This window comes from Vicugna pacos, chromosome 14 (genome assembly GCF_048564905.1).
Source record: "Vicugna pacos chromosome 14, VicPac4, whole genome shotgun sequence".
NCBI classification, from domain to species: domain Eukaryota; kingdom Metazoa; phylum Chordata; class Mammalia; order Artiodactyla; family Camelidae; genus Vicugna; species Vicugna pacos.
Window position 1 is genome coordinate 34,232,572 of NC_133000.1, and position 24,021 is coordinate 34,256,592.

General features: G+C 44.3%; 1 long non-coding RNA gene across 1 annotated transcript; it reads left to right on the forward strand.

Annotated features, from left to right (window-relative positions):
* The first annotated feature begins 9,253 nt into the window (after window positions 1-9,253).
* LOC140701241 (uncharacterized) lies at window positions 9,254-22,039 on the forward strand. Its single transcript, XR_012080225.1, has 5 exons — window positions 9,254-9,422; window positions 18,666-18,791; window positions 20,045-20,103; window positions 20,824-20,988; window positions 21,765-22,039. It is a non-coding gene; the product is annotated as an uncharacterized lncRNA (long non-coding RNA).
* Window positions 22,040-24,021: the final 1,982 nt, after the last annotated feature.

Below are 24,021 nucleotides of genomic sequence, written 5' to 3' on the forward strand. Positions count from 1 at the left end.
GTAGGGACTCTGGATATCCTTCTGAATACAATGGAAAATCACGAAAGTATTTTGCAATGCGGAACAACTTGATCTGATTCATACTTTAATAAGACCGTTGTGGGTAACGTATGGGGAATAAGCAATGGAAACAGGGCAAGGTAAGCTGATGGGAAGCCAGTGGGAAGAGTGCTGCTGACCTGGAGAGAGACACCGAGGTTGGACTGGGATGATGGTGGGAGACGGGCAGAAAGGGGGACACGATTTAACAGTAACGGTCACAGGCCTTAATGCTCGAATTGGACACAGACACAGAGTGGTACAGGGTGATGGGTATGTGATATTTGGGGATGAGCCACAGTTTTTGTGCAGAGACCTGACAGGAGAATAAAGTGGGGACGTTGACGTCGGTAAGAAAGGTTGGTGGGTTTTGAATTCCCCCTAGAGTCGCGTCTGTTTCTCTGTACATGACGTCAGCAGAGCAGGGATGGGTGTTCCTACTTCTGCAGAGAATTGCGTGTCCTCCTCATCGACTAATTCGAGAGGCCGACCTGCCCATCCAATTGCAACATCTTGAATCTGCTTCTTTCTATCCAGGAGGAGATTTCCAACTAAGATGCCAATCAAAAATTCCCGTGTCCAGAGTTAGAGATTTGTGCCCTTGGGGGGGTCTCAGAGATGCCTCCACAGAGGCTCGGTGTGCTCTCTCTCCCTCAGAGAACACAGTTACCTTCAGTCCGCTGGGTCTCAGCAGAGAAGATTTCACACATAGCCCCTCTCAGGCCCTGGGGACCAACCTCCCGCTTGGCCGAGCTCTGAAAATGAGAACGAGTTCCGGGCAAAGGGCCTTCTCCAGGGGGCCATCTGGCAGATTACAATGAGGACAGTGTACAAAAGGGTGGGAGGGTTGATGGTATAAATGCATTTTAATTTTTGCTCTGATCTGAAACTGATTCTGTCCTTCCGTTTTGTTAAGCAAGTGTTCTTAGGCCAGACATGATTCTCCTTTTTTCTTTATATTTGATCATCCAAGAGGTTTAGATAGGGGATTTATTTTAGGGTAAGAATCTTTAAAAAAAAACCCTTGCAAATAGCGTCTTGTTAGGCATTTTGACAAGTGAATTCTCCAGGCAGTATTGAACCCCCTTGTTCCTCCAGGGGGTCTCCAAAGGTATACATGTTCCAAATCTGACCCAAAACCAATGAGACTTTTCTTTTTTTTAAGAACTTCACCATGGACAAAAGATGTCACTAAAGAAGGTGAGAAAAGAGCAGGTCCCCATAATCCAGAGTCCCTCCCAAAGAGCCCACAGAAGTAAAGAGGAGATGAACGAGAGAAACGTTTTATTTATGCACACGCAGGAGCCAACCAGAAAAGTAACTACCATGTTAAATGGTGAAAGTTAAAGGCTTTTTTATCAACCTAACTTAATAGGGAAAAGGGAAAGGAGAGAATTGGCTTCCATGACAGGTTTTCTTCTGCATCTTTTGAATCTCACTTATCTTCAGCTTAAAGAGGTTTTGTATTAACCGTGGGTTCCATCTGACTTTCCATTCCTCGAACTTTGTTCTTCTTTTTCAAGATTCACTCATGTATTCTGACCTCCTGGATTTTCCACGTGAATTTTAGATTGATTGTCAATTCCTGCAAAATACCACCTGGGATTTGGGTAGGCATTCTTTGAATCCTTAGATCTATTCGTGTACCTTTGTCATCTTAGTAGAATGAAGCCTTCTGCTCCATGAATATGGGATTATTCTCTTTGAATATAGGTCTTAATTTCTCTCAATACACTCTCTCATCTATTGTAGTCTTCAGTGTCCAAGTCGGGTACTTCTTGCTCACCTGTATTGGATGCTGATTCAGAAGAGACACGACCTCCTGGAGAACCTCTGCTTCCACTGAGCTGACATGGAACTGAGTCCTGAGAAGGCTTTAAATTCTTTTAAAAATAGGATTAATGTACTTTAATTACTCCATAGATGAGTAATGAATGGGTCACATTAGCATAGGATTTTAATCCTTTTAGAATTAGTAGAGTAATACAGACACAGTACAAAAAATTGAAATATTGCCTAAAAAAGAAGTGATTTGTAATTCCCACCCACAGCGGTGTCTGTCATGAATGATTTGGTGCTTATGTCTCAGTCTCTGTGTCTCTCAGTATGTCTCTCTCCATCTCTGTCTCTCACACACTCACAATCAGATCAATTTCCATCTGTATTGATTTCACACACATGTGGTCGTGCAGATGGGACCCTGGATGCAGAGAGTGGGTCTGCATACTTCGACCCTGAGGCCTCCCTTGACATTGGGTTGAGACCAGGCACCCACTTTTCCAACTGAACAACATTCATTCATCCACATGAACCAGAACGAATGGACCCCATCCCCTCTCCATCAATATTAGTGTTGCCTTAATTCCGACTGTTTCAACCAGTGCTGTGATGGACACCCTTGAAAAGGCATCTTTGAATAGGTGTGTAAGGATTTTAGTGGGATGAACTGTAAGTATCAGATCTTCTGAGGAAGAGATGCATCTGTGGCCCTTTGATGCGTCCTGCACCCTGTTCTCCTGAAGAGGAGCGTCTCTTCACTCTTCCCTCCAGGGGATCTGCTGGAGCCTCTGCCTGCTTACATTGTCACCAGGGCTGGTTGTCACCTGACTAAAGAACTGCCAGTGTGATGGTGACCGATGCTGTCTCTGCAGTGTTTCTCTCTGCCTCTGTTCTCACCTGAGAGGTCAAGCATCTCTAACACACACTGGCCACCTGCATTGCCTCTCATTGGAACTGCCCATGCCTGTTCTGTTTCTGTTTAGAACACTGAGTTTCAAAAGGATTTTGGACTACAGGGATGGGAAAAATTTCTCCAACTTTGGGTTATGAGGAATGAATTTTCCAGGTTGTGGTATGCCTTTCAAGCAATTTTTCTGGGCTTTTACTAATTTTTTTGATTCGTTTGGTTTTGTTTTTGCCACAGGAAGAGCTAAGCATCTCCCTTGTGTCTTCTGGCTGTGGTGTCACAGGGGGAACAGCAGTGTCTACCCTGAGATTATGCACAGAGTTACCAAAAGGGCTTCATTTTGTGCATCACATCTTTAATCCCCCTGGATATCCCCTGAAAATAATAAAAATGCTGTTTCAAGTGAAAACAAACAAAAATCCTCAGCCCCAGGTGAAAACATGTGGGCAGGAAGGAAAAAATCCTTTTTTAAAATTTCATTGGCAGGGAACAACCAGTAGAGGTAAAGACACGCAAAGAGAAAGAGGACTTGGGGTTGTCAGGGGCTGGGTGAGGAGGGAGGGGAGTGCATGCTCTGGATCCAAGGTTTCACTTTGAGGAAAGAAATAGTGTGACACTAGATGGTAGTGATGGTCGCACAACATTGTGAATGCCCCTAATGCTCCTGAATTGCACAATTTAAAAGGGGAAAAGTCTATATTTTATTACATGAAACTCTAAAAAGAAAAATAAAGGATGTCATAAATGATGTGAAACAAGCAAAGGAAACTAAAGAAAATGAAACAAAAACATCTCCAGCGGAAGGGACGTCAAGTTTGTGGGGGGACTGACGGTGGGATTTTGGAAAACATTTTGGAGAAGAAGGTGTGGGTGGGTGCAGAGGGGGTTCTACCCCAGGTGGTGGTGATGCCTGAACTGGTTCTCCGTTGCCCAGCAGTCCAGCTGCAGATGCAGGTTCAGGAAGAGCTGCAGGAGCGGCAGGAGGTAGCTCGAGGTCTCCTGCAGGATCCAGTTCGTCCCATTTTTGGTCTCTGACATCTTCCCCTGCCCCTGCCTCCTCTGTAACTATTGGAAGTGGAGAGAGTTTTAAGTCTTGTGGAAGACCTCATGCTGTGAGAGAGGAAAATTTTACGCACCTGCCTCCCTTTCCATGTGCCTCTACAAGGACAGAAATCTTCCCAGAGCTTTCCAGACAGCTCCCACCCAGAAAGTGCCCACAGGATGTGTTCTGTGACTGAATTTTTCCAGACAGGTGGTCTGAGGCCATTCTTTTTTCTGGTCCCAACAGTAGCCTCTAGGGACACCTCCCTGTGTGGCCCAGCCTACTCCCCACCCTCACCTACACACATACACCAGCCCTGCCTTTTTGACCTTTGGTCTCTGCTTCAGGGGCTCCTGGTCCTCCACCTGACTTGCAGCGAAGTGGGCACGGTGCTCCAGGTCAGACCAGGGTGTGCTGAGCTACCCGTCAGCCCCGGGTAGGTCCCTGGGAGAGCCCTGGGTGATGTCAGGGTCGGAGGCCTGCCCCACTGATTTGTGGGCCATGGTGGTGGGGACCCCTCCATATCCAGACCCACCAGGAGTCTGCACTGGCCCTCAGAAGAGTGACACACCAGCCCTTCACTTGGGGAGGGGGCGTTGGTGTTCTTATTCATCAGCTTCTTTTCAATATGTGGTATCTGGCTCTGCAATGATAGTGACCAGCAGCTGACCCAGCATGGAAGTCTCAGAGTCCTTCCCGGCCAGGAACACTCCTGATTCTGTAGACTCTACCCTCTGCTGCTAGATCAGACCAGAACCTTGTTCAGCTCAGACATCCGGGAGGGAAAATACATACCCAGAGAGCATGGGCTCCACCTCGGGCAGCAGGACCCTTCCCGGGCTCTCCACATCTCAGCCAGCCAGCTTTGTCCTGGGCTGTCTATGTGACCGGGCCCCCCAGGCCTCTGTCCTGCTCTTTCTTGAGGCAGATACCCATCCCCAACATGACTGCTCCACCTCCACCAGGCAGGATGGGGCCGTGTGGCTACCTGGATGGGATCTGAGTGGTGGCCCAGCCTGGAGGGGCCTGCCCTGGGCCTCCCTGTGTTACCTTTGGGTCTCTCTGGCCAAAAGGCCAGAGGTGCCTTGGGTGAGACCTGACCCAGTGCCGGCAGCGTTGGTAGAGACCCTCACTGCGGGCTTTCCGGGGCCTGCGGCCTCAGGATAATGGAATGCAGCAGAACATGCCTCTGTCTCCAACCAGGTGAGCTGAGTAGGGACTTCTCTACAGAGTGGGTGCCTGGTGACTTCGGTTCCAAGTTCTGTTGGGCTCTATTGCCAGGGAAGTGAGGTCACTTCCTGGGGTCCACTTCTCCAAGCTTCCTCCTGACACAAAGCTCCTCAAGGGCCTTTCTGGGCTTCCAATCTCTCATTTCTCACTCCATGCCATGTCCACACACAGTGACACCAACTCAGCCCCCCCCATAGCCCTGGGGAGGCCTGGATGCAACCAGTGCCGCAGCTCTGAAGACACAGCTGGGTTCAGACCTGTCTCCCCCTACTCAGCAGTCTTATCATCCTGGACAAGCCATGTGCCTCTCAGGGTCTCCCCAATCCCCCATCAGCACAGTGGGGATCATTCTGGCCCCTGCTTCCTAGAGAAGCCATCCTGTCTCTAGACCTAGAAACACCTATTGCATCTGTCACCCCCATGGGCTGGCATCACAGGGAGATCGTGCACAGACTCAGCAAAGGAAGGACCCCACAGAGGGCTGGCAGAGTGCAAAGCACACCCCACACAGGCCGGGGTCTGCCCTGGGGTCTGGAGAAAGTCACTTTCCTTGCTGCTTGCTTCCCCGCTCCCAGTCGTGAGACTGAAATTAAATACAACTCTGACATCGTCCGCTCTGGCATACAACCTCCTAAGTCATTCTGTCATGTTGACATACAGGCCCAGTGTCCCATCTCGGCCTCTGTGGTGGGCTGCCCCACAATGGCTTCCTATTTTTTGCCTTCTGTTCCCACACCCTTGTGGGATCCCCACACCCTCCCCTGGAGGGTGGATCGACTTTGGGACCAGGTGCTGACACATAGACTGACTTGTGAAAATGTATGTGAGTTCCACTCATTACCAGCTCCAGTGTTCTTTCTCTCGGTCTCTGTCTCTCAGTGCCTCTCTGAGTTGTCTCTCTCTCTGTTTCTCTGCCTCCCCCTGCTTCTCTGTGTTTCAGTCTGTCTGTCTCTTTTCCTGTATGTATGTGTGTATATATTTATGTGTATATGTGTGTATTTATGTGTGTGTATTGTACGGGTCCAGGGCAGGTCACTTCTGAAAATCCCTTGATGACATATTGATTATTTTGAATTCATGTTACTGAAGAAACATTATCTTTGAAAATTGTGCAAGCACTTTGGTGGGATCTTCTCTAAGGCTCAGCACTGCTAGGGAAGGGATGCACCTGTGGCACTTTGATGTATCCTACACCTTGTTCTGCTGGAGAGGAACGTCCATTTGCTCTTCCTTCCAGGGTACCTCCTGGGGCCTCTGCCTGCTCACGTTGTCACCAGGGCTGGTAGTCACTGGGCTAAAGACCTGCCAGGGTGATGGTGGCCAATGCTGTCTCTGCAGTCTGTCTGTCTGCCTGTGTCCTCACCTGAGAGGTCGAGCATCTCCAGCACAAACCGGCCACCTGCACTGCCTCTCGTTGGAACTGACTCTGTGTGTTTTGTTTCTTTTCAGAACACTGGGCTTCAAGAGCTTTTTGGACCACAGGGATGTGAAGCTTTTTTCCGACCTTGGGTCATGAGGAAAGGTTTTTCCAGGCTGTGGTTTGTCTTTCCAGCTGTCTTTCTTGGCCTTTGTTTTCTGCTTTTGTTTGGTTTTATTTTGCCACTGTTTGGTTTTATTTTACCACAAGAAGAGCTAAGCATCTCCCTTCTGGCTCTGATTTCACACTTAGAACAGCAGTGCCTACCCCGAGATTATACACAGAGTTACTAAAAGGGCTTCATATGGTACGTCTCATCTTTAATCCATCTGGACTTTCCTCTCAAAATACAAAAATGCTAATTCATGTGAAAAAAAAATAATTCACCCGTCCCTACTTAAGATATGTGGGCAGACAAACCAAAAAAAAAAGCCACCTTTTATACGATTTCATTGATAGGGAACCTCCAGGATAGGTAAAGACATAGAGAGAGAAAGGAGATTAGGGCTTGTCATGGGCTGGGGGAGGTAGGACGTGGGGTGCTCTTTGTATACAAGCTTTTACTTTGAGGAAGGAAATAGTCTGAAACAAGTGGTGCTTGTCTCACAGCACTGTGAATGCAATTAATGCTCCTTAAAATTGCACAATTTAAAATGGGAAAAGGCTAAACTTTATTCTTATATACTTAAAACAAAAATAGAATATAGTATAATAGAAAAGAAAAAAATCTGACTCCATAGAAGATCTGTCCTTTTGGCTTTAACCCTTTGCCCTCTTTTCTAGGCTTAGTTTTACTAGCTCTGCACCTTTTGTAAAACAATGTTGCCTTTAGCCTTAAATATACAGGAGAGCCTACTTTCAAGGCTCTGATTTTTAAGGATATTAACACTTTTGCACTTATATAAAGACAACAGGTTGTAGACTAGAAAACTACTTTTGTTTTGTTAGAGGATTTACAGAGGCACTATGACCTGGTCTACGTAAACAGCTGTAAACCAAGATAATGGCGGACTAATATCTTGGAGAACCATCTTCCACATGTCAACTTCAGGCTCCTATTCTGCTAAAAAGTGGAGGGGCTGTGGTTGGTTGTTGCAAACTTGTTGGTGTAGAAATTCCTTGTTCTTGGAATCCTTTGCAGCTGTCCACGTGGGTCAGATCATGGTGTTCCTGCAAAACCTGCAACAAAACTAACTTTTTCTATTCTGCAACTTGTTATCTTTATAGGATTGCAAAGTGTTAATATCCTTAAAGCTCAGACTTTTGAGAATAGGCTCTTCTGTTTATTTCAGGCTAAAGGCAACACTGTTTTACAAAAAGTGCAGAGCTAGCAAGTCTAAGCCTAGAAAACACTGCAGAGGGTTAAAGAAAAGGAACAGATCCAATATGGAGTCAGATTTGTTCTTCTCTATTACAGTGACTTTTGGTGAGAGCTAAGTGGATGATTCCTGGGTGGGTCCTCCACTGTCCCAGGCTGGATTTCAGGCAGGATCCCTGCCAGATTCACCATGATTTTGGACCTAATCTACTGCAGAGAAACTGACAATTATTGGATTAAAATTACCTTTCAAAGTCCCTTCAATTGCCTGTAAACTATACCACAGCAGGGGATGTCTCATTGGCCAGTCAACTGCCAGTCTCCCCTGATGCAAGGGACAAGCGCCGCGGCGAGATCCATGGTGGCCTGGCCAGTGCACCTTCCTACTTTGCTCTAAAGCTTTGGATTCCTCACTTTGACACTTTAAAAACTCCCTTTCCTCTTCCTTCTGGCCTGGTGTGAATGAACAAGGTCCCTGCACCCACCTGTGCTGAGTCCATGCCATGCACACAGCCCCATGCACACAGCCCACCATCTGCTGTGTAACCCTGGGATCAAGTGCAAACTCTGAACTCCCCCACACCAAAGGTCCGCGTGCCCAGTGCCTCCGCCCTAGGGGTCCAAATCACCATCAGTACCATCAACCACCCAAAGCCCAAGGCCAGTGGCTGGCAGCCTGGGATCAACCTGACCCATCGGGTCAGTTGAGGCACAGGCTGCGGGGATCAGGGTGCCAAGGCGGGAATTGGAACCACCTTCAGCCCAGCCTGCCTCACCCTGTAGTCTCAGACATTAACTATGAAGGTGCACACTAGGCTCGATCCCCCACTGGTGGCAGTAGTCATCATTACTGGAGCACGGATTTCCCCACCCCAGCCACAAGGTGAGGGGTGAGTGAGTGAGCTCAGAGTAGGGGTGCACTCAGATTGAAGGGGATCCCATGGTGTGGGGGTACAGGTTGAGAGGTGTGGGGCCCGATCAGAGTGGAAATGACCTGGCTGAGAGGTGAGGGCGATAATTTCAGGTTGTTGGGTGTCCTGTGTTGAGGCATGAGGGGTAAGCTTGTGGGTGTAGGGGCCATAGGTTAGGACCTAGCAGGATGGAGTGTCAGGGCAGGGACAATGGTGTGAGGAGAAGGAGCCCTGTCTTCAAGGTCTGGTGGGAGACTGGGCCTGGCCAGTGGTGGGAGGGTAGTAACAGGGAGGGGAAGTTGATCAGGGGAAGTGGGGCTGGGTGGGTGAGGCCTGGCCTAGGGCAGTCGTGGTTCTAGTTCTGTGCCAGGACACAGTCGGTGGCTGGGTGAAGGCTCTGGGGATGGAGACCCGGCGGGACAAGCAGGAGGGGCCCCACCTGGCTCCTCCCGGCCCCAGCGGTCAGGGCCGGTAAAGCAGGAGACCCACCCGAGCAGTTTGCGCTGCGGGCGGGAGGAGGAGGGGCGCGCATGCGCAGACGGACAGACGCGCGGACGCCGGAACCCACCCAGAACGCATGGAAGCTGGCGGCAGCCGGTTGCTCCTGGACCAGCTCCTGGAAGAGGAACACGGCCTGGGGTCTGGGCCGCCGCTTGCCCGCGGCTCGGCTGCCGCTGCCGGACAGTTAAGAGGGCGCTGGTAGGGGCGCGCTTCTCGGGGACCCGGCGGGTGACGCCTGGGCTGTGCAGCTGAGGATGCGCCCAGGGAGGGGTGCGGAGGTGAGGTCCCGGCCGCGCGTCCCGTTAGGACCCTGAGGCGGGTCCCAGCCGCCGCTGTGGTTCGTGGTAACCCCGGTATTAGTAGTTCCTGAACACCGCGTTTTTGCCGCCGCTTCTACCCGGGTTTAGGAGAGCAGGTACAGCCCCGGGAGTTGGGAGGGCGCGTGGACGGTTCCAGAGCATCTCCGACTGGCCCTCAGACGATGGCCTGCTCCTGGCAGGCGGGTGCGGTGCAGTCGCGGGGCCTCGGATGAAATGGGGACTGCCCCATGAGAGCCCCTGGATTTGCTCCCATCTTACCCGCGGCCTGACCTTGGGGGCGGCCTCTAAAGACCCAGGTTAGTGGGACTCAGGTTACAGGTCAGTCTGCTCCTGGGAGATGGGCTCGGTGCGATCAGTGTGCTGGGATGGCTGCAGCAGCAGCGGGAAATTGTTGCAACCCCCGCGCTCTCACAGGGCAGCCCCAATCCCGCCATCGCAGCTGCCGCCTTTCCCTGACAGCACAGCACCCGCCTTCCAGGAGCAGGCTGACCTGTAACCTGAGTTCCACGGACCTGAGGCAGCAGAGGCCAAGCTTAGGCCATGCGCTGGGGAGTTTGAAGCAAATCCAAGGGCTCCCATGGGCAGACCCCATAACCCGCCACTGCCTTTGACCACACCGTGCCCTCCTCCCGAGAGCAGGCTGACCTGCGGACCGTGCCTGGAGCAGCAGAGGCCGAGCCCTTGACAGGCCGTGGGGGAGATGGGGGCAAATCTACCAGCTTGCCAGGTCGCTGCCCATCTCCCTGCCGCTGCCCCAGGTTCGTGGACCACTTGTTTTCAAGTCAGTGGTTTCCTGAGAGGCAGGCGTGGTGCAGTCAGGTGGCGGGGGCTGCAGGGAGGGGTGCTGCCCCAAGGGGAGCAGGTGGACTTGCTCCCATCTCCCCTAGGGCCAGACCTGGGGACGGCCTCTGCTGCCCCAGGTTTGCAGGACGCATGTCATGTCAGCCTGTCCCTGGGAGGAAAGCTCAGTGTACTCGGGGCAGCCTCAGTGGCTGACAAGGATTTTAGAAGTGGGCTCTAGCCCAGCATAACTAACTCTCCTTTCTTCTCTTGCTTCCTCAGTTGGTGGCTGTATCGGCTTTTTCATTACAGGTTATTGCTAGATAATGAACATAGGTTTCTGTGCTATATAGAAGAAACTTAACTTAAAATCTCTTTTTATATATAGTGGCTGACATTTGTAAATCTCGAACTCCCAAATTTATCCCTTCCTATCCCCTTTCCCTGGTAACCTTGACTGTTTACTAAGTCTGCAAGTCTGTTTCTGTTCTGTAGATGAGTTCACAGTGTCTTTTTCTCTTTTTTTACATTGCACATATGAGTGGTATCATTTGGTATTTTTCTGTTTCTGGCTGCTTTCACTTAGAATGACGATCTCTAGCTCCATCCATGTTGCTGCAAATGGTTTTATTTTGTCCTATTCATGGTAGAGTAGTATTCCAGTGTATAAATATGCCACAACTTCTTTATCCAGTCATCTGTTGCTACATTTAGCTTTCCTCCATGTCTCGGCTATTGTATACAGTGGTGCTGTGAATACTGGTGTGCAGGTATCTTTTCACATTGGAGTTCTTTCCAGTTATATACCCAGATGTGGGATTGCTGGGTCATAGGGTAAGTCTACTTTTAGTTTTTTCAGGGATTTCCATGCTTTCCATAATGACTACACCAAACTAGATTCCCACCAGCAGTGTAAGAGGGTACCCTTCACTCTACAGCCTCTCTAGCATTTATCATTCATGAACTGCTGAGCGATGGCCATTCTGACTGATGGGAGCTGATACTTCATTATAGTTTTGATTTGAATTTCTCAGTTTATTAGTGATATCGAGCATTCTTTCATGTGCCTATTGGCCATTTGTGTCTTCATTGGAGAAATGCTTCTTTAGGTCTTCTGCCTATTTTAAGATTGAGTTGTTTGTTTTTTTGTTATTAAGTTGTATGAGCTGTTTATATATTCTGAAAATTAAGCCTCTGTTAGTCGTATCATTTGCAAATATTTTCTCCCATTCGTAGGTTGTTGTTTCCTTTTGTTTTACTTATGGTTGTCTTTGCTGTGAAGAAATTTATGAGTTTAATTACGTCCCTTTTGTTTATTTTTTTCTCTTATTTCCATTGCCTGGGTAGATTACCCTAGGAGAATGTTGCTAAGATTTATGTCAGATAATGTTTTGCCTATGTTTTCTTTTAGGAGATTTATCATGTCTTGTCCATCTGCATCTTAAGTCTGTACTCAACATCTGTGCTTCAGTTTTGAATTTTGAGCTTCTTAGAGAAAACCTACTCTTAGCTCATACGTCAGATTCAACATGTCTAAAGCTGATTTCATAATCTTTTTTCTTGCAGCGTCTCCACTTATTCAGTGGGATAATCATTCTTCCGGTCTTGAATACACAAAGGCTTGGAGTGGTCTTTGATTTATCTTTCTCTCACCACCCTCCACATTTTGTCAGCTTCTTGAACTGTATGTTGTTGGTTTCAAGTGTCTATTCTGATTGCTGATACTCTGATGAAGAGCTTTCATCCCTGATACATGAATTTTTCCTTCTGCTGAATTCTTGGATATTCTCTCCCCCCCTTTCAGTCAACCTAGAGTTTTGGTGCTCCAACATCTACAGTCAAGTCAAAGACTTAACACAACCAGATCTCAGCCAGGGAGTCTCGACCCTTCATCATTTTGGACTTACCTTATTTGTTCCAATCATTATGTAACTTAGCCTCCTAGGGTAACCTGTGCCTTATTAAAAACCAGGAGTCACCAGCCTTTTCCTATCCAGTCCTCAGTTAAAAGAGCTTAGAATTGCCCTGAGAACTAGTTGGAGCCCCATCCCCTTCATAGAGTCTTCCCTATTTATTCCAAATACTTCTAGCTCCTCTTTGTATTCCTGTACTGTTTATGATCAGTAGCCTGTAATCTTGGATTTGAGTACTGACTTGGTACCATTCCTGGGTGATTTCCAATGTGTCTCCTCACTTAGCTGGTAACTGGAGAAGACTCACTTGTTCAGCCTCCTTTATAACCCTCACACTGCTTAGCATCGGGCAATAACAGGCATCCAGGCAGTGCTTGCCTTCTTTATTTATTCGCAGTGGTGGTGGTGTGGATTATAGCTAATAACTATTAATTCAGTGTTGCAGTTAAAAAAGAAAGCCAAGAAAATCCAAAAAACTTTATCTCCATGTTCAGTTTAGTGCTTTACCTCAATAGTTTTCTTAAGACTGTGTTTACATTCACATAGTGTTCAGTGCTTGTACAGTTCCCTGAGGCAAGCAGGTGAGACGTCATTATGTTTGACTTTCACGTTACATTTCATATTGGATATATTTGTGTAATGACAAAACCTTATTTTATAAGTAAACAGCCGGAAGCCCAGAGAGACTAAGAGCTTAACCCAGGATCACCTGGTTAGTGTTTGGCACAGGCCAGGACCGCAGTGCACATCTTCCAGCTGATCCTCTTCCAGTGCCTTTTCATTCCACTGCTGGGAAATGTAGCCCCATCAGCCAAACGGCCAAGTCACATTGCTGCCCCTTTACCTGCCAGTGATGGCAGTGCTACAAAAAGTGGCAAAGGAAAGGTCAGAAATAGGAGTGATAAAAGACATGGAAGTGCTGGAAATGGATCCTCAACCTCCTCCTCCCTACTTGAGTGCCTCACAAGTGTCCCACTCTGAGAGTGCTGTTCATTGTTTATAACATAGCCTTAAAATCAGACTGATCTTTTATAGGACATGCTTTTATCCTGGTCCCTTTCCTGCTAGTAGTCACCGTCATGGGCAGAAAGTGCCTGGCTGTGCTCTGTTGGTCACATAGGTGGGAGGGAAAGTGGGAGAGGGAGTTGGTTGAACTGAAGCCGAGGTTTTTACAGCTCTGTTGTTCTAGGACCAGAGCAGTTCCACTCTTTCTTTCATCACCTCTCCACCTCCGAGTCCCAGCCACCCATTCCTGCCTGCTTCCCCACATGCCACGTCCTGGGGGAGGACAGAGTGGTGAGCAATGCCCCCTCTGCCCTCTGTTCTGGGAGGTACAGGAGTCTGCTTTAACTTTTGAGCTGTTTTGGTAATTGGGCATTTCCAGCTTTTCTAGACATCTCCTTTCCAGCTCTGAGAAATTGGAGATGTAACTTAACCATACATGGACTATACTAATATATTCAGTGACATTAGTGTCATGTTGTCTGTAATTGTGTTCTGTGACTGGATAGGAGGTTTTTTATCTCACAGGATGCTTCACATCCAATTCTAAAGGCCTAGAGGCTGCAGGTGTAATCCAAGTCCTTACATGTCTGTAAGGTAGACATGAACATTATTTGATAATATGACCATATGTTCATAGATTACGGTTAGTCCACCGGCTCTGTATCTAATGAAAGTTTAAATATCAAACGCTTGAAGAAAATTTGCGGGCCATGTCTTTTTGCCTGTAAGTAGTTGCAAAAACTGAAATCACAACTCTACCACAAGCCACAGTGTTTCCCAGTAGAGAAAGCCCTCTAATTTTACAACCTCTAAGTAATGCAGTGGTTCTTTGAGTGAGATGAGGGATGCCAGAGTATTTTTTGGGACACTAGAGTGGCATGACAAGTATTCTGGGACTGGTTACAGTTGAATCTCTACTTCCTATATCCTGGACTGATTACAGAGGCAATGTTAGTGCGGTAACCATCTTGTGGATGCAAGTGTAGCTAGGAAGACAACAGAGAAAATAGAAGGGATATAAAGTAATGGAGGGACTTCATAGCAGTACAAATGGTGACTTTGACACCACCAGCTGCTGATGTGAACTTGGCAAGAATTTGTGAGAAGTGGTGGGTGTCATTGCAAGCAGGAGAGTTCTGCAGCTTTTGGGGAGAACAGGCAAAGGGGAGAGCAGATATGGTGGCTATCCAGGGGCTGTTTTTGTCCTGAATGTGAAAATGTCCAGTCCCCTGTTCAATTTTGCAGCCACAACTTCACATGACTCAGGGCATTATTTCCACCAGAATACCATAAAAATATAAACAACCTGTTTCCCGAAGTGTTTGTTCTCGATCTGAGATGATTGTCCTGTGGTGGTAGGTAAGTGGGCGATGGGGCCTATTACATCACCCCCTTTCACTAGAAGTCTACCTTGCTACTTTTCACCCTACTCCTAGAGGTCCTGTCATTCTGTTACACCTAGGCCTGTGAGACGGGCTTGCCTGAATCCTCACGTGAAAAGGTATGGTTATGTGCAGTTTTAAAAAATTGCTTGGGTCATGTGGTCCTTTGTTCCTTCCAATGGAAATCACTATTCCAGAGCAAATAGTATGCCTCTATAGAAAGTATATTGTTTGTAAGTTGTCTTCAGAGGCTTTGCAGTTGGTTTAAATATTTGCTTGGTGATGGCATCTTGATTGATTGAAGGAGGCAACCCTCACTAGGGGCATTGTGTGCTTTCTGTCTGAGAGTTCCTTTACTGGCAGCAGAGTGTTCGTAGGCAGAGTTAGAAAGTTACCTGGTCTGAGAAGCCGAATTTGCCCGCAGCTGGGAATTGGCAGAAGAGTCTGTTATGGAAGGAAAGCTTTAGGATTATCTGGTAACAGAGTTCTGGGATCCAAACCCTGGGAAACCTCAGCTTTTGTAGAGTATGTTCTGTAACAATAGGCTATAGGATAATTTTTACACTTGTTATAGGATGTAGAGTTGGGGAAAGGCTTAAAAGTGAAAGAACCTTAAAAGAGAATCTCCGAATATTTTAAAGAAGACAGTTTTCAGAATGAGAGCTTTTCTGGAAAAGACTAGCTCTTCACTTCACAGGGGAAGCAGGGAGCAGGTGTAACTGCACTTATGGTAACTTAAAAGGTAAACCTTACCCTCCCACTTAGCTGTTTCCTGGTGTAGGTTCATCTCCCACATCTGTAGTTTTAGACCTGATGTGTCATTTTCTGGTACTCCATTCTGCTTCTTAGTGAGAGACTGACCCAAAGTCACATAGCAATTGAAAAATTGCACAAAGGTCTTTATTGTTAAAAATGTAGACCTGTGGCAGGGTGCTGCATTTGCAATTGACTTTCAGTACAGAGAACACTGAAAAGAATGCAGTGTTATTTCTTTTTTTATTCCTTTAAGCCTTTGAATAGAAGGTTTTCTTTGCAGAGTTTCTGGAGTACATCAGAACAAGCAGAAACTAAAATAGCTTTAAGAAAGCTCCAGTATAGACTTTGCTTATAGTGTGGTATCTGTCTTATGTTAATTCTTTAAAGCAGGAAGTTGTAACTCTCAATTTCTTAAGCAAATATAAACATTCTTGACTCTTATTGACATTCTTTGTGGGGTGAAGCTGCTTTTGCTTCCATTCTGAGCATTGAAAGGCCTTCTATGATACTTCTACCAGTCCTCAGTATTTTATTTTCCCTCTGTTGTGAATTTGTTTTTAAATTTGAAGCAGATATAAATATCATTAACTTGCTACATATGTAGATATTCAGTGTTACATAGTCAGAAAGTTTGTGTACATCACACGTATCTACATAATTCCCCCCTTTCCAACTGTGTTCCTGATGAAAGGATGGTGGGAAATGGCATTATGGGGATATGTCTTACAGTACACAGTGTTTCCCCTGTTCCCTCTACCATATCTGGATGTTCTTTCATCTTTCAGCTTCTAGACTTACTTGCTCTTTTTCTTAAGCCAGGTGTATCTCATCCCCCTGCGCACACACACATGTGTACACACACACACATTCTACCGTAGGGAGTAGCGTGCACCATCCAATTCTCCCACTCCAGCTCTGGACCCACCCACTGGAGGCAGTGTCTTGCATGAATTCATTTGTAAGTTGCTTTTTAAAACTCGAGTGGTCAGGAATTAGGACTGATATCCACACCTACTAGGCAGGCCCTCAAGGACAACTTCTATGGTTAATGCCAGGTTATCTTAATGTTTGACTACCTGGGTTTCATGTCTTCCTGTGCCACCTGTGTGACCCATGATTCCCACATTTCTGTCTCCTGCTAGAATTTTTCTCTCCAACTCTGGACTCTTACAATCTTCTACTGATTTGACATCTTCAATTGAAACTCTGATATCTTAAAAGCAACATGTGTAAAAACTGAGCTCTTTGTTCTCCTACCCCCCAAACTGGTTCTTCCTGCAACCTCCCCCATTCAGTTAGTGGAAACTTAATCCATCCAGCTGCTTGGGTTAAAAAGCTTAGAGTTACTCTGACTTTCACTGACATACCACATGAATTCTGTCAATAGATCTGGTTTAACACTGCCTTTAAACCATATCCAGAACCCAGCCACTTCTCACCATGGCTCCTGCCTCCACTGCTGCTTCCCTGCCCTGAGCCACTGTCCTCTCCTCCTGCACAGCCCTTTTCAGAGGCTTCCCACCTTTCATCTCTGACCCGTTTCGACTATTCTCACCCGGCAGTCAAGTGAGCCTCGAAAACCTAAGTTAGATAGTGTCGTCCTTTGGCAGTGCCTCCCCATTTCACTCTGGGTAAAAGCCACAGTCCTTACAACGTCCTCCAAGGCCATACAGGACCTGCACTGACCCTTCTCCGCAGCTCCAGCCGTGCCCCCATTCTGGAACATGCGAGGTGCGCGCTGCCCTTGGTGATGGTTATTCCGTCCACCTGGGACTTCTTACCTCCAAGTCTTAGTTCTAACCTCAGTCCTCAGTGTGGCCTGCTCTGGTATTTAATACAACATCACCCTCATCCCATACCCTCAACTCTCTTTACCTTGCCCTTTTTTGATTTTTCCATGGTTCCTCTTTCCTAACATGCCACCTCCTCTGCTGCTCTGTTGTGTGAATTGTCATCTCCACCCCCATCCCAGCTAGACTCCAACCAAGCTCCGTGAGGACAGGAATTTTGTTTTGTTTATTGATCTATTCCAAGTGCCTAGACTAGTCCTGGGTACATAGTAGGCAGTCAAAAATTATTTGCTGAATAAAGTTAAAGACTATTTTAAAAATGAATCATCCTTTCAGGAACGGGTGAGGATCGGAAGCTGCATGAAGGAAAATGGTGCAGTAAATAATGATATTTGCCTGTTGTTCTTTGTGTGATATATATATGTGTTTTAGTCTTAATTTGGTATCCCAGTTTCTTAATTTAATAGCTGTATTAAGGTGTAATTTACAGGCCATAAAATTCACACATTATAATTGTACAAGTCAGCCATTTATCTATTTCTAGATTTGTGCAACTTTGTCCTCATAAAGTCCCCTTGTGTCCGTCCATATGCAGTTTGCCCTCCCCTCAGTGGCACCCTGATTTTATTTCTTTTTTTTTTTTTGGCAATCACATCTCAAATGGATAATTTACACAGCAGTACTAATATAGCTTTGCACTTTTTGAAATGACACACTTAAATATGAAATTAGCGGTCATTGCTGAATGTAGGTAGCATATCCGACATTGGTGAGAAGAATGGACTTGAGTGTCAGACTGGCTGCAGTCTTACTCAGCTCCACCATTTACCAAGTTACCCAAATTATTTTCTGCCTCAAGCTCTTTATCTGTTATATGGGGGTAATAATAGCAGCTTACAGAGTTGTTGTGAGGATTAAGCAAACAGGGAAAAAAAATTTAGTATAGTGGCCTGCTTATGTTATTACCTAAGAAATAGCCTTGCAGGTAAAGGGCAAAATTCAAATCAGTTTCTAAAGTATATGTAAAATATAATCCAGTTCCTGCCTGGTTTGTAAACACGTATGCCTACTGAAGAATTTAAAAGCAGGCTAATTTCCAACAGAAAAGATCATTTCTCAGCATTTCTTTCAAAGATAGCTGCAAAATCACTTACTAAATGTTCCATGCCCAACTCTTACAGAAATTTGACACCATGGACGTAATTATCTACATTTTTGTTAAAATGATTCTGACCATCAGGAAGTGTTCTCAATTATATTTTAGCCTTTATGCTGAGAAATACTGTGAGACTTCTTCTAAATTAATGGGTGGGGGCATTCATCGTAGCTCTTGTAGCCTGATAAGCCTGCACTAAATTATCCTTTTTTAACTTTTAATTAAAGTAATAAATTAATTTTTTGCTGGGGGGTGGTAATTAGGTTTTTATTTATTTATTTTATTTTTAGAAGAAGTACTGGGAATTGAACCCAGGCCCTTGGGCATGCTAAGAACATGATCGTCCACTTGAGCTATACCCTCCCCCCTAAATTATCTTAAATAAGGTCTTTTTCTCTGTTTTGTTAATTTATGTACAGATGCGCAAAGCAGGGTCATCAGAAGCCTCTCAATCACGAAGATGATAATAGTGAAAAACATTGCGCAGTGACAGTGAATCCTTGGCATATGAAGAAAGATTGTAAAGTCCTGAATGAATTAAGAAGGTACTGTTACATTAACATACATGTAAGCATGGCTCTCTTACCTTTATTTTTCACTTTATAATGAAGATAATCCCCACCCGTCAAGGTTGCTTTGTTTGATAGAGGGCATATCTAAACCCTTTTCTGCAAGTTTTTTAAATAAGAAAGAGCAGCTAATTTATCAGAAGTGTGAATGGTGTAATCTGGTCTGTCTAGTATGGTAGCCACGAGCCACATGTGGCTATTGTGAATTGAGATGTTCTATAAGTGGAAAATACATAATAGATTTTCAAGACTTTGTACAACAAAAATAATGTAAAATATTATTAATAAGTTTTAAAAATGTCAATCACACTTTTGAAATGATAGTGTATTGGATATTTTGGGATAAATGTAATTATTACTGGAATTAATTTCACTTATTCCTTTTTATTTTCTAAATGGAATTACTGGAAAATTGTGACTTGCACTATGTTTCTATTGACAGTGCTGGCTTCTAACTTATTGCAAATAATATGAAAAGAAAACTTTGATTAAAATTTTTGTAATTGAGTCGTTGATTTACATCATATTAGTTTCAGGTGTACAAAATAGAGGCTCAACATTTTCATAGATTATATTCCATTTAAAGTCACCATAAAATAATGGCTATATTTCCCTGTGCTGTATGATACAGCCCTGTAACCTATCCATTTTATACATAGTACTTTTTACCTCTCAATCCCCTAACCCCTTCCTGCCTCCCCTCTTCTCCTTCTCCCCATTGGTAACCACCAGTCTGTTCTGTGTACCTGTGAGTCGATTTCTGTTTTATTATAGTCATTAATTTGTTTTATTTTTTAGATATACATATAAGTTAATACATAGAATATTTGTTTATCTTTCTCTGACTTATTTCACTTAGCATAATACCCTGTAGGTCCATCCATGTTATTGAAAATGGCATTATTTTATTTTTTAATGGCTGAACAGTATTCCATTTGTGTGTGTGTTCATGGTATGTATATATGTGTGTGTATATATATGTATACATGTATATACACATATATATATATTTATAATATACCACAACTTCTTTATCCAGTCATCTGTCAGTGAACATTTGGGTTGTTTCAGTGTCTTGGCTATTTTAAATAGTGCTGCTGTGAACATTGGGGTGCATGTGTCTTTTTGAATTAAATTTTTCTCCAAACATATACCCATGAATGGGATTGCTGGATCACACGGAAGTCTATTTTCATTTTTTTATGGAACCTCTCTTCTGTCCTCCATAGAGGCTGCACCAATTTACATTCCCACCAATCGAGTAGGAGGGTTCCTTTTTCCTTAAAAGGTAAAAAATTCTCTACATTTACCTACCTTCCTTTCAGTTTAGGACACAGTTTGGCAAAAACCAGATAGAATTTAATAGGAGTAAATACAGTATTTATTTTGAATGTCCATGCATTATGGATAGATATGTTATTGATGAGTTGGTTCCCTATTTTTGTAGGTGCAGATGTTTTTATAGCTTCACAGACATTTCAGTCTTGCAGAGAGGAAAATTTCTTTTTATTTTGCTGAACTTGTCCGGGTGTCTTTATCGGACTTGGTCCAGGCCTGCAGAGGTGAATACACATCCAAACCTGAACCATTTGAATGTCTGCAAGATTTTAAGAGTCTAGAATATCAGATCTGGACTGTAACTCTGGTAAATGACATCAGTGACTGGACTCAAGAAAACTCCATTTGAGGACAAAACCTTTCATAAGCCAAAAAGGCTTTGAAATTGTGGCAAAGCCAGAGACTTTTGTGCACCACTTATGGCCACAAACCCATGAGGACAACCACAGGCCTTCTGGAGTGCCAAGGGAATTCCATGTGAGGAGTCCAGCACTCACAGGAATCCAACAAGTCCCTGTCTGCCAGAGCACTTTCATTGCTACTGTGCTGTTTTGAGTAAATGTCTTTTCATCAGGTTCAAATTGGTTTGTTGTTATTTTTTTGCATAAAAAAAACCTTCTTGTTCCCTGGTGAAAGTAAAAGCCTAACATTTTCTGATTTCTTTTGACAGAGAAAACATGAGCCTGTGGATCTAACCTCATCTGTGATGGTCTGCAGCTGGGAGCAACCAGATCAGTGTCAGTCCCCTTGCAGCCATTGGCTGGGAGCCTGCATGTTCCTTGGAATGGTATTTGAAACATGTCACACTAGCCGTGCCTTCGCTGTGGGCTGGGAGGTGTGTCAGTCAGAATCTGCATTATGGAATGTATGTTTCAGATCTACAGTTAGGAGATCTTTTTTAATAGCCAGAGAATATAGTCATAAATATATCTATTAATGTATTTATGCAAGAACCTTTTTAAAGATTTTTTTATTATAAAAAGTTACCCCCCAAAATTGAAAATGAAAGAACAGTGGAATTAAAAATCATCTGTACCTTAATTATACATAAAGAATCATAAAATCCTTCTAAACTTTTTTTGTTCAAATGAAGATATTTTTCCCTTCCAAAAAGGAAAATTATTATTTCACATTTTTTTGCTTTCTCATTTTATTATATATTCCATATCAATAAATATAAATCTTTTAAATCCCTTTTAATGGCTGTTTAACACTATATTGAACAGATATGTAAATAGTCCTAGGTTTCAGAAATTTAAAAAATTGTCATTACAATACCACTGCAAAGAATATTTTGGTGTTTCTATTTTTAGTTACTAACTTGGACTAAAAATTAACAAGTTTGCTTTTCTTCATCTAAAACATTGGTTATTTGATGAAGGAACTGTAAGGATTTTAAATAACTTTTCAGTAATTTCAACAAAGAAATTATCTTTAAGGCAAAAATGTATGATGGATTGCAAATCTATTTTTATTATATCTTCACTTTTACCAGTGTGACATATGTGTGTGTTTACACAAGTGCTTTAACTACCAGCAACGTAAGAAAAATCTGTGTACTAAAAATGTGAAAATACTTTCCCGGTTTGTGTTTTCATTCTCCCAATATAGGTTTTGGATGACAAGCTTGTATTTGCAAAAGTACACCCCCTGTGGGAGGTGTTCTGTACATACGCTGAGATACTGCACATAATATTGCCTCTGAAGCCCAATGATCTGAAAACCCGGTCCTCAGCCTTTGATAACTTCAGATGTTTTATGAAAGTCCTCCAAGTGGATGAAAGTATCAACAACCGGAACAAGAGCTTTTCTTTGCCCTATTTGAGAAGAGCTCAGTGAATGACTTTTATATTCAGCATAGAGATACATCCTCCAATCCAACCACCAGAAACCGCATTGTAAGTCTAAACCGAGTTTAGCTGCTGTCTTGGGGGTGATTTAGAACCTGCTGTTGAATTATCAGTGATTTGGTTTGGTTGGTTTGATTTGGTTTTTAAAAGCTGCCCATAAAAAGGAAAAAAGAGAAAGAAAAGAAATATGCCTACAGATTCCTGTTAGGATAGTAAACAGTGGCTGGTTAGTTACCTTGTATAAACCACAAGCTCTCTTAGAACATTTTTAGGTTTACTTCATCCTTTCTCAGATCAAGTATCAAGTAAGGGACAGTGTTAAAAAAAATTCAGGATTAACAGGTTTGTGAGCTCCAGGACTTGCAAGGCAGCTTTCCCTCCCCATGGTGTAAGTCAAATGGCAGAATTGAAATAAAGCACCTCATGTATCCTCCAGTGTTAACAGGAAAAGGCTAATCTTCTTGACCTTGTTTCTTCCTGGGTAAAATGAAGATAATATATCAGGAGGCGACAAGCTCATTTAAGGCAGGAAGCATGTTGTCTTGTTCACTGCTGAATCACAGGCACCGGGAAGGCTGAGTTTAATGAGCGAATGAATGAACTGTACTTCCCCCACAGTTACCATGTGGGACAGTGAGGATTAGAAGCTAAGAGCATAGACTCTAGAGGGTAGGGCACAGCTCAAGTGATGGGGTGCATGCTTAGCAAGCATAAGGTCCTGGGTTCAGCCCCCATCACGTCCTCTAAAATAGACATATAACCCTAATTACCTCCCCACCCCCCACCAGAATTACCTTATTATCTCCCCACCACCAAAAAAAAAAAAGAGAAGTGGCCAAGAGCATAGACTCAAGCTGGAACACCTGTGTTGGCTTCTCGCTGTCAACCTTGTAAATGTCATTTACCCTCTGTGTCTATCAAGTTCCTCACCAATAAAATGGGGATAATTGTAGTACCAACCTCGTAGAGATGCTATGGGGATTAATGAATCTGTGTCAGTGATACAACAGCCCTGGCTTATATTAAGTACTATGCATCTGTCAGCTCTTTTCATAATTACTGACAGATGTTATTATCGACAAAAGACGTATTAGTTCTTTGAAAGAGAAATGTATGTTAGACCATTTCATTTATCACTTTCTGTAATTCAGGCTTTTCCCTCTGAAATACCATTTTATGTCTGTGCACTAGAAAGCCACAGGGCTTTCCAAATTTCATCTGTCTGGGTTCTTGTCATGACGGCAATACTGCAGATTTCTGACATGTTTTGGGACTCCGTCTGAGATGACAGCAACCCCTCAAATTTAGGAGCGCTTCTCTAACTGATAGCATCTCGCTAGAAATGAAGTTTTTATAATGTAACAGCTTCAGACGATTAATGATGCCATAAATGCAAGGATGTTATATCTAAGCTCTTTAAATAAATCCTGTCATTGAAATAAAGGAAATACTATATTATAGCCCTCTATGACTTTGTTATCTTTGCTATCTGTTTATCTGACTCTCTAAGACCAAAGAAAGCAAATACTAAGATTGATCATTACTACTGTGTGGTACACGTATTTGTGGATGAAGACAATATTGAAATGCACTGTTTAAGATATTAAAATGGACACTAAACAGCTTCTTGATGCACATGCATGAACAGAACAGGGAGCTGGGTGCAGGGAGCAGACACTGAGCTTCCTGGATTAGAGACCCAGCTTAGCAGTCCAGCCCAGCAGTCCACATGTTTCATATTTATGTTCCAGCAAAATTAGCAGTGAGAGTCTGAAATGAACTTTGGGGACACTTGCAAACAGCTGTCATGATTACTAATGTGGGACACCAGGATTCTACAGTGTTTAGTTGGCATCTGTGCATAACCAGTTCTTTTCCACTAAAGCTTCTTGTAATTGCTGGTCCCACATCCAGGTTGAGGAATCATCTCATGTGGTGTTTGGGAGGGAGGTAAGTGGAGTCAGGACCCATGTTAAGGCTGGGTGGGTAATAATCTGGTGCTAGTACAAGAGAAAGGA